This window comes from Octopus bimaculoides, chromosome 4, assembly GCF_001194135.2.
Source record: "Octopus bimaculoides isolate UCB-OBI-ISO-001 chromosome 4, ASM119413v2, whole genome shotgun sequence".
NCBI classification, from domain to species: domain Eukaryota; kingdom Metazoa; phylum Mollusca; class Cephalopoda; order Octopoda; family Octopodidae; genus Octopus; species Octopus bimaculoides.
In genome coordinates, this window is record NC_068984.1 from 105,204,777 (window position 1) to 105,213,638 (window position 8,862).

The following is an 8,862-nucleotide window of genomic DNA, read 5'->3' on the forward strand; positions in this document are numbered from 1 at the left end:
ATATATATATATATATATATATATATATATACACACACACACACACGTTATATATAGTAGAATGATGTATAAGAGCCAGTAGCCCTTTATTTCTAATAAGGCATTTCTTGTAGACAAAATTTTTCTAACTAGCAACCATTGGTTATCCAAGAAAAAAAAAAGAATTTAAAAAGTGCTTTTTATTTCATATTTTATTATAATTTGTTATCTAATTTTTTTTTTCTGTTATTTCTTAAAGAAACCAAGTAATTTGTATATAATATTTTCAATATATTGAATTTGTCAGAAAATATATTTACAAGTGAAGATAATTATTTTAGTGCTCTTTCTTTTTCTTCCATTCACATACTCACCTTACAAAAATTATTTTGATTGTTGTTAGTAAAACACTAAATTCAAAGGAAATATAACAGCATGATGCCATAAGTCTAATTGTAATTGGTTAAAAAAATTGGTTTCAATCATTGGAACTTGACCATGCTTGAGCATCACTTAATAATCTATTACATCACCCCTGGTTCTCTTTTATTGACCTTGGAAGTATAAAGGGCAAATTGGAACTGGGTGGGATTTGCACCCAAATGTAAAGAGATGTAACCAAACAGTAATAGTTATTTTGTCTGATATATACTAACTTTACATATTTACTGCATAAACAGGTCCTAGTTAAGATTTCACTGAACACCTAACATTTAGACACTTCATATATATATAATTTATTGATGACTGAACTTGGCAAAATAATTTAATTTACAAAAAGGAATTGACAGGGACAAAACGTTGTTGAAAGAAATATGGATTTAAGTTTTCCTGTATTCTATTTTAAACCATTGGAGTAAGTTCAGAACTAAATATAAGATTTTCTTTTCTTTTCTACAAAGATAATAAAATTAAGGTTATTGAACATATGTTATAAATATTGAAAAATTCTGAAAAATAAAACCAATACAATGGAAGGGCAATTAATGTTATTAACTGTAGAAAGATTGTGAAAAATAAGGGTAGTTACATTCATTAAGAGAAACAGTTGATTGATATGATATAAGATTATCATGTATACATGTATACAGGACTATTTAAATCTGGATAAAGTACTGAGTCCAAAGGAATTGGGATAAAGTACTGAGTCCAAAGAAATAGTCATGCAAGGCAGGGTTTAAAAATTTAGGATATAGAGTAAACCATTTATATAAATACAGTATCTGCTATTTCTTCAAAAGTTTCAAAATCAGTAGGTTCATGTCTTTTGATTTCTCATCAAGAACTTAGGAAATCTACAAGCCTGTGTTCTTTGCACACAATTCTCTTTGAGAAATTTTCTCTGAGACACCATATTACAGCTTGTACCATTCAACATTTGTGCATTTATCGGTATTGTCATTTAAAGCTCTTTCAAATGCATCTATTGAATTATTAATTATATTGATTTTTAATACAGTTTATAGTTTAAAATCTGTTTGTTTTTTTTTTGTATTTTTTTTTTTCAAACAAATCCCATATTTCAGTAAAGTTCTGTCAACATTTCCAAACATTTGCATGTTGCATTTATCATTGCAGTGTATTTGTTTAACTTTCTATGAGATTTCAGTGTTTGTTAGTAGTTATTTTAATGCTGGTATTAATCTTGTATCAATCGATTTTTATAAACCTCAGATGCAATAACTTCAGAATAAAATTATTGCATTTTGTAAGTATTGAAACTTTTTCCAAATAATTGAAAGAGTTTCAAATAGGGTTAGGTCAATAAAATATTCTCATATTAAGTGTGCAAATCAATAGGTTAGTGTTTTCTTCATTAATTGAATAAAATATCTGAGTACATTTTTTTTAAAACTAATTTTTTGGTGAACTTCTTATTTTTAAATATATATTGTACTGTCTACAGATATTACATATTATAAAAAATGCCATAGTCTACCAACAATGTAAAAGGATAATTTAATACAAAGAAACTTTGCTAATATTTCTTCACTTGTAATTTCAAAACTACTTTGGATATTAACAAATATTTCAATTTTAATTTTACTACGTAAGTATTTAAGTTTTCAATAAATAACCTTTTAAAATAAAATGTATTTTAGTCTTGTATCTGTGTGATAGTTAGTCTAAGTATATTACTATCTTGTCATTGAAAATATTTTTTTTTAGGCAATTAAGAAACTTTTTATCAATTACACCAAAACCACATTTTTTTTTTTTTGCTTCATTAATTACCAAGTTATATTCATTTAGACTATTTCCTACATATTCTTTTGAGTATTGACTGCTAATGGTTGAAGAAGTGTTATTCTTATGAAGTTTTGGAGGACCTGAAATCCCAACAAGGACATTGCTGTAGGTAGGACTACCTCACACTATTTCAGTCACCTTCAGTAACCAATGCTGTTACTCTACATGCATTAACATTAACTTCCTCTGTGTGTGTCTTAGCTAAACTTAAAATCCTCTAGAGCTTGCACTCTACATTTTTCATCAATAACATTCTTTTATACTTTATCTATTATGGACATATTCATCAGAAATAAATGTCAAAGGATTTGGTACTAAAGGTAAAAGGTATCTCCTAACTTCAAGACTCATTGTGTTTAAGATGACATTTCACAATAAACTTAGATATAACACTAGTACATATGTAGATGGTAATAACAAGCCTATATTGATGTTGTAGACTATTTCTATTGATTTTTTTTTTATTGCTAAAAAAAATAAAAATTTCATTTTCAGTTATATCATAGTTGGGCTATATCTTAGAAAATTTCATTAAATAAACTTCACGCAGATGACATCCACCCCTAGCAGTTTTATTTGACCTTTCATTTGATAATCAATTAATGTATTAATTATACAAATAATTGGTCACTCTTAACTTTTACTTTTAAATGTCTCTCATCTTTAAAGATTTACTCCATTAACTAATAATTTAAAATGTATTTCTAATTCATTAAATACATTTGTTTGATGTAAAACAACTTTGAATCCTTAATAACCCTGTTTTGTAAGAAATTGCTAGTTATTAATTTTTTGCACAAATCACATATTCAGTGCAAGTTAATTTATCATCTCTTTTAATTAGAATTATGGAATTGACAATGCATATAACTTTAGTTATCAATATTATTAAAAGATTTTAAGGTGCTGAGTTGAATTGTTAACACATCGGACAAAATGCTTAGTGGCATTTCTTCTGACTCTTTACATTCTGAGTTCAAATCCTGACATGGTCAACTTTGCTTTTCATCCTTTCAGAGTTGATAAAATAAAATACCTGTCAAGCATGGGGGTCAGTGTACTTGATTTTCCCTTTCCCTCAAAATTGCTGGCCTTGTGCCAAAATTAGAAAGAATTATTACTATATTTTCTTCAGAAATATTCAACTACATGTCAAAGACATCATCCCTTATTGCTTGCTTCCCCTGTGTCAGATTTATTCTCTGATTTCTATACACACACTTAAGTGACATGCATAAATACTATCATGTATGAACATATATATTTGTATGTGTATGTATACACATATATGCACATGTGTGTGTGTATAATATAAATAATTGTTCTTCAACTTTTTTTGTAAAAAAAGGGAATGGTTTATTATGATTAATCTAATGGAAGAAGTAATACCTGTGAGTGGGAAGATTAATAATTTTGTTATTTTCACATCTCTCAATTTCTATCAATATTCTTGATTAAAGTCCTCATCAAAAGAAGACAAAACCATGTGACTGTTTTAATAATACAACTTGGTAATATGTGCATGTGCAGTATAATTCTTAGCTTAATTTGTCCAATAATCCATCCATCCAATGAATTTGGCAGTATTATTTCATGTTGCTTCTGTTGTCTTAAGCCCACTGTATCAAAGCTGCTGTTGTACCTTATTATTTATCTTTCTCCTTTTTTTTTTTTTTCGCTAAACTTATTTTACTGTGATGTTTCACTTCAATTATTGTTAATTGCTTGCATTGTAAAATTAATTGATCCTTTAAAAGTAAAACATTGTGGGTTATTTTGATAATTATACTTGTAGGATTAAATAAGAAATAGATGTTTATTAATGACATCAAATATTTCTGTACAACTAGTATCTTTATCACTCATTTCTACTCTTTGCTTACCCACACCATGTGCTAACCTGTACACTACCTTCAGGTTTGTTCAGTCCCTCTCCCACACTGAATTAGCTATTTTCTTCTGCAGAGTATATTCAATTTTTCATTCTCCATGGGTTATTTTTTAATGGTATATCCTGAAATTGATTTTTTTTCATCTCCCTAAGCAAGAGAACAACTCCAACTTCTCTAATATCCTGAAAGGTTGTGAGAACTATTTTCAACTGAATCTTCATGTCTTCCTTTTCATTCTCAGTAATCCAAGTAGCTTTTGCAGAGTTTTGCATAAAACCCTCTCGTTTTTTTCTTACCTTTTCATAAACAAATATATTTCTTTCATTTCAAATTCCAGTCAGTTATATTGTAACTCCACTATCTTCTGTTAGTCATCACCATTTTCCTTTCAACACATGTTGAGTTGGGCTTTCTTTTCAATCAGCAACACTCTCACTTGATTTAGAAGAAGGTTATTCAAACCAAACTTCTCTTTCAATCAGTTGCATCACTATTTCTCACCAACATTTTCATGTCCTTTGCTTCTAAATCTATTAAGTTTTTTGGGTTTGTTTTTTTTGCTTCATTCCTGTGTTGTGTCCTCACTTTATATCTTTCCTTTAATGTCCTATTGAATTAGTTGATTACTTCTTTTGCAATATTTTATTATTGTTATTATTATACATGTCTCTGCTACATCTTATCACCATTAGCTCATCCATCCAAGGTTGTGTACCAACAATATTTACAATCATTCTTTGTCACATCCCACAACAACACTGCTTTTATGTCTTATGTTCCTTAATTTTTTTTTTTTGCTTTTTACTAATGTTTTCAGCTCTTCAAAATCAATATGAATCTTATAAATACTTGCACAACAAACTCAAATATGCCACTTCAGGCAAGGTGTACATCTCTCTCTCCTTGAAAAAAAAAGTTTATACAATGTGTAAAAATTATTTTTTGTGTTGATAATAATTATGAAATTATTACGAAATTTGTTTTTTGCATTGTTTTTAATTGTTAAAAATTACTTATTGTTGATGTGCAATATGAAAACTGTATTAGCTGGATGTGAGAGTCTTCTTCAAGCAGTGGTTGTAAACAATCCAATCTACTAAAAGCTAGCTAACAGCAACATTTTGAAAAAGTGTTTTGAAAAATATGCCTATTGTTTCAGTTCATGTTCTCTTTTATTTAAATTATTCTTTGATTATATATTTAATGAATTGAATATTTTTCTATATAAACAGGAATTTGTATATATCAGCAGGCTTTATTACATAAACATTTTCTCAGCAATTGATATATATACTCTAACATTTTAAGTCATTTACATGTCATAAATGAAGTAGATTATTTCACCTTCATCATCTTTCTTATAACTGTCATTTAAAAGGCTCTGGTTGTTGAGTAGAATGAATTTAGATACATGTCTATGTACTTAATTATTTATGGTTAAAGTAGCTATAAAACCTTAAGCTCAAGTTGTATATCCTGGTATGTTTAATGTAGAGAAAACTGGCCATATTGGTAGAGTATTGACTTCATATTCTGTAATTGATATTGTCCTGTCTGTGATCAACACATTTAATTCTTACCTGCAAAATAGTTATCATGAGTTGATAAAATATTTCCCGTTGTAAGTAGCAGGATTGCTTTGTTTTATTAGGTTACTAGTTTGAGTTCTAATTCTGTACACCATCTAAAAGCAATGAAGAAAACAATTCTAATATTCTCTTTTTAAGTAATCCTTAAAGATTGAGTCTTTGGGGAGTCTCTTATTGTTGCAGTGAATCATAGGACTCAGCAAACATGTAGCAGATGATGAGATAAAATTTGTATTTATCATTGCCATCATAAGGTAATTTGTTCTGCAAATTTTAAATGTTTGCATTATTGTTGGTGTGTTGATTTTCACAGCTGGTACCCATCTTAGCTCACAATGAAGTGGTATTGATATACTGTTAGGTTTACCAAGGCAACAAGAGCCTGGTGCCTTTACATTTTGTAAGTTTGAATGTGTCAGTTTCCTCTCTTGTCATCTTGTAAATTTTGTCATTTATCTACAATCATTATCATCATATGTAGTTCTATGTTTGCATGGGTTGGGTGGTTCTTTCCTGTACATCACTTTCCTATTTGTCAGTCTTTTGAATCTCCTTAATGAAGTTTAGCAACTTGAGATTAGCTTTTACCTCCTCCCATATCTTCCTATTTTACAGGTTTCTTCCTTTAATTGCCTGGTCCTTGTGTATCCACCTGTCATCTGCATCATATGTCCATACTAGTGCAGTCATCTCTCTTACACACTGCAGCTGATTCTTCTTACAGTTTTCTCTCCCAAACTATTTGTGCTCCATTGTTTATTCACAATAACATTACACATCCAATAGAACATGTTTGCCCTTTCTTAGCATTCATTCAAATTTCAAGTTTTACTACCATGTAACATCACACTTTGTACACAACTATCATACAATCTCTCTATATTCCTGGCCTGAGTGATAACTCCCTAGACATTTTTCACCCTGTTCTGTTCTGAGTACTATCCATTAAGAACATTCTCCTCCACAGACCATAGGATATGACACTTGTCTGATTATGTGAGTTATGAGAAAACACTCTCCTTCACCAAATACTTTCAACATCTCTGTGATTATCCCTGGTGATCCTGCTGCTCTTTTTGTCTCGATATCTTTAACTATACTTTCAGCTTTATAGTGATGAACTTCAATAGTTCTGAGTGGTCTAGTGGTCTATTTAAATAAAAAACCTTTTTTCCAATCACCCTTTTTATTTAGTAAGTTCTTATAGCTACATTTCCAAAACTCTTTCTTTTAAGCATCAGTAAGGGCAAGCACATTATTGTCATTCTGAACACTCTTTTCCACAACAACTTTAGGATCTGTACTGATACACTGTTTTTCAGTCCACAATACCTCACACCTCTGATCCTCTCACGTTTCCTAAAGTTAGTGTAGTACATAATTACATAATTTTCATCACGCAACTCCAATAAGATCTTTGATGTCTCTTCAATCCCTTGTCCTGCATTCATAGCCTCCATATACACCAAACTGTCCATCATAATGTGACAACATGTCCATTTAAGTCACCAGCTGTGATAACAAGGTCATTGCTATTCTTTATCAAAGTTGCGTGCAAAATGATGTTTTCTGAAATGGTGCATTGACTTATCTGTCAATTCTGGTTGTGATCATACACATAAAAATGTTGCTTATGACTCTTGTTATTCTGTCATATATTCTAACCTCAATTACTTTATCCAGTTCTTTGACAATATATCTATTTCATCCATCTCCCCCAGCACTGTTACTCTTCTACAAGAATTTATACCTACTGCTCCTTTTCTTTGAAAAGTTGCTGAGGCTTCTCTCTCTACTCTTTGTACATGGCAAACATATTCTCACCTCCGCTCTAGCATTTCTACAATTTCTCTGAACCTACCTTTCACTACACCAATGTTGAGTGTGACAGCTCTGAATTTTTGCACCTGACAGAAAGAGGAGAGTTTCTGGTGTTGGGTGCCAGCTTGATGTCTATCTTGTTTGTTTGTTTTTCTTTTTTTTTATCTGAAATGAAGAGAATTGATGCAATTATTTGTTGATGATGATTAAGGTTTTCACACAAGGCCAGATATTTCCACCTGACCATCCAAATATGTGCTGCACTAATATGGTAAGTGTCAGTCTTTTAGATGCAGTTGAGGTTTTTCTTTGTAATTGTAACTATAGAAACTTTGGTATGTTTTTATTATTATTTTTCTTTTAATCAGCCTATCCTCCATCACTTTACAATATGGACTGAGAACACTAGAGAGGCAGTCTTTTAGGACTGAAGTGTAACCTCTACACTGTTTCATTGTTACTGTTCTTCTTGACAGGTGGCCTTCATTGTGACTTGCAAAGTCCACATCTCGTTAGTGCAGTTAGGGTAGTACCTTTTTCATAATCTGATGGAGTTAGTTTGCATTACACTCACTACGACTGTGAAGCCATATCTTCTGTGTTGCATGGAGGGGATCCCAAAGTTTATATAGCACCCCTCACACTCTGAAGGTGTCTATCTCAGGGCATGAGATTCATCTGAGGTTGGTAGTAATGAGATTGATGCAGTGGTACTAGGTCAAAGAGATGTTGGCACTGGGTGAGGTGGGGTGAAAATGTTTAGTTTAGATTTTAATATATGAAAAAAAAATAACAGATAAGCATATTACAAAAGATAACTTTTAAGATTAATGATAAACTACCATTGACCCAAATGTATCCAAGTGTAAAACACTGAAAATCGCAGATATTTGTCAAAACTACCAAAATTCTTTAAAGTTCTGTACATTTTTTAAAAGGTATTGCTAAAATATCCAATTTTAAACAGGTATCAATTTTTTCTTAAAACTTTCCATCAAATTAATTATTATTCTAAGCTGTATTTCATATTAATTCATTATTAAAGTAACGAAACCTAATCTTATTCACCTGCATCTTTTCTCTTTCTCTCTCTCTCTCGTAGTATATACATAATTGTATCGATAATATGTATAATAATAACGACCTCATTGATAAATAGTTGCTTAATTTTTTTCTTCTACACATTTAGAGGTAAGTAAACATTTCATTAATTTCAGGTTTAGAGACATTTTCTCGTTTGTGTTCAAAGTTATCTTTCCTGTAACTCCTCAGTAGCCTCCCTTCAATGAATTATTTCTAAAATTCTATTTTGCCTTTAACAGGAGAGAACA

The 8,862-nt window shown here is 30.3% G+C and overlaps 1 protein-coding gene across 1 annotated transcript in view; it reads left to right on the top strand.

Annotated features, from left to right (window-relative positions):
* The window catches only part of LOC106882877 (furin), a 198,667-nt gene that overhangs the window by 174,840 nt on the left and 14,965 nt on the right, over nucleotides 1–8,862 (top strand). The window lies entirely within an intron of this gene.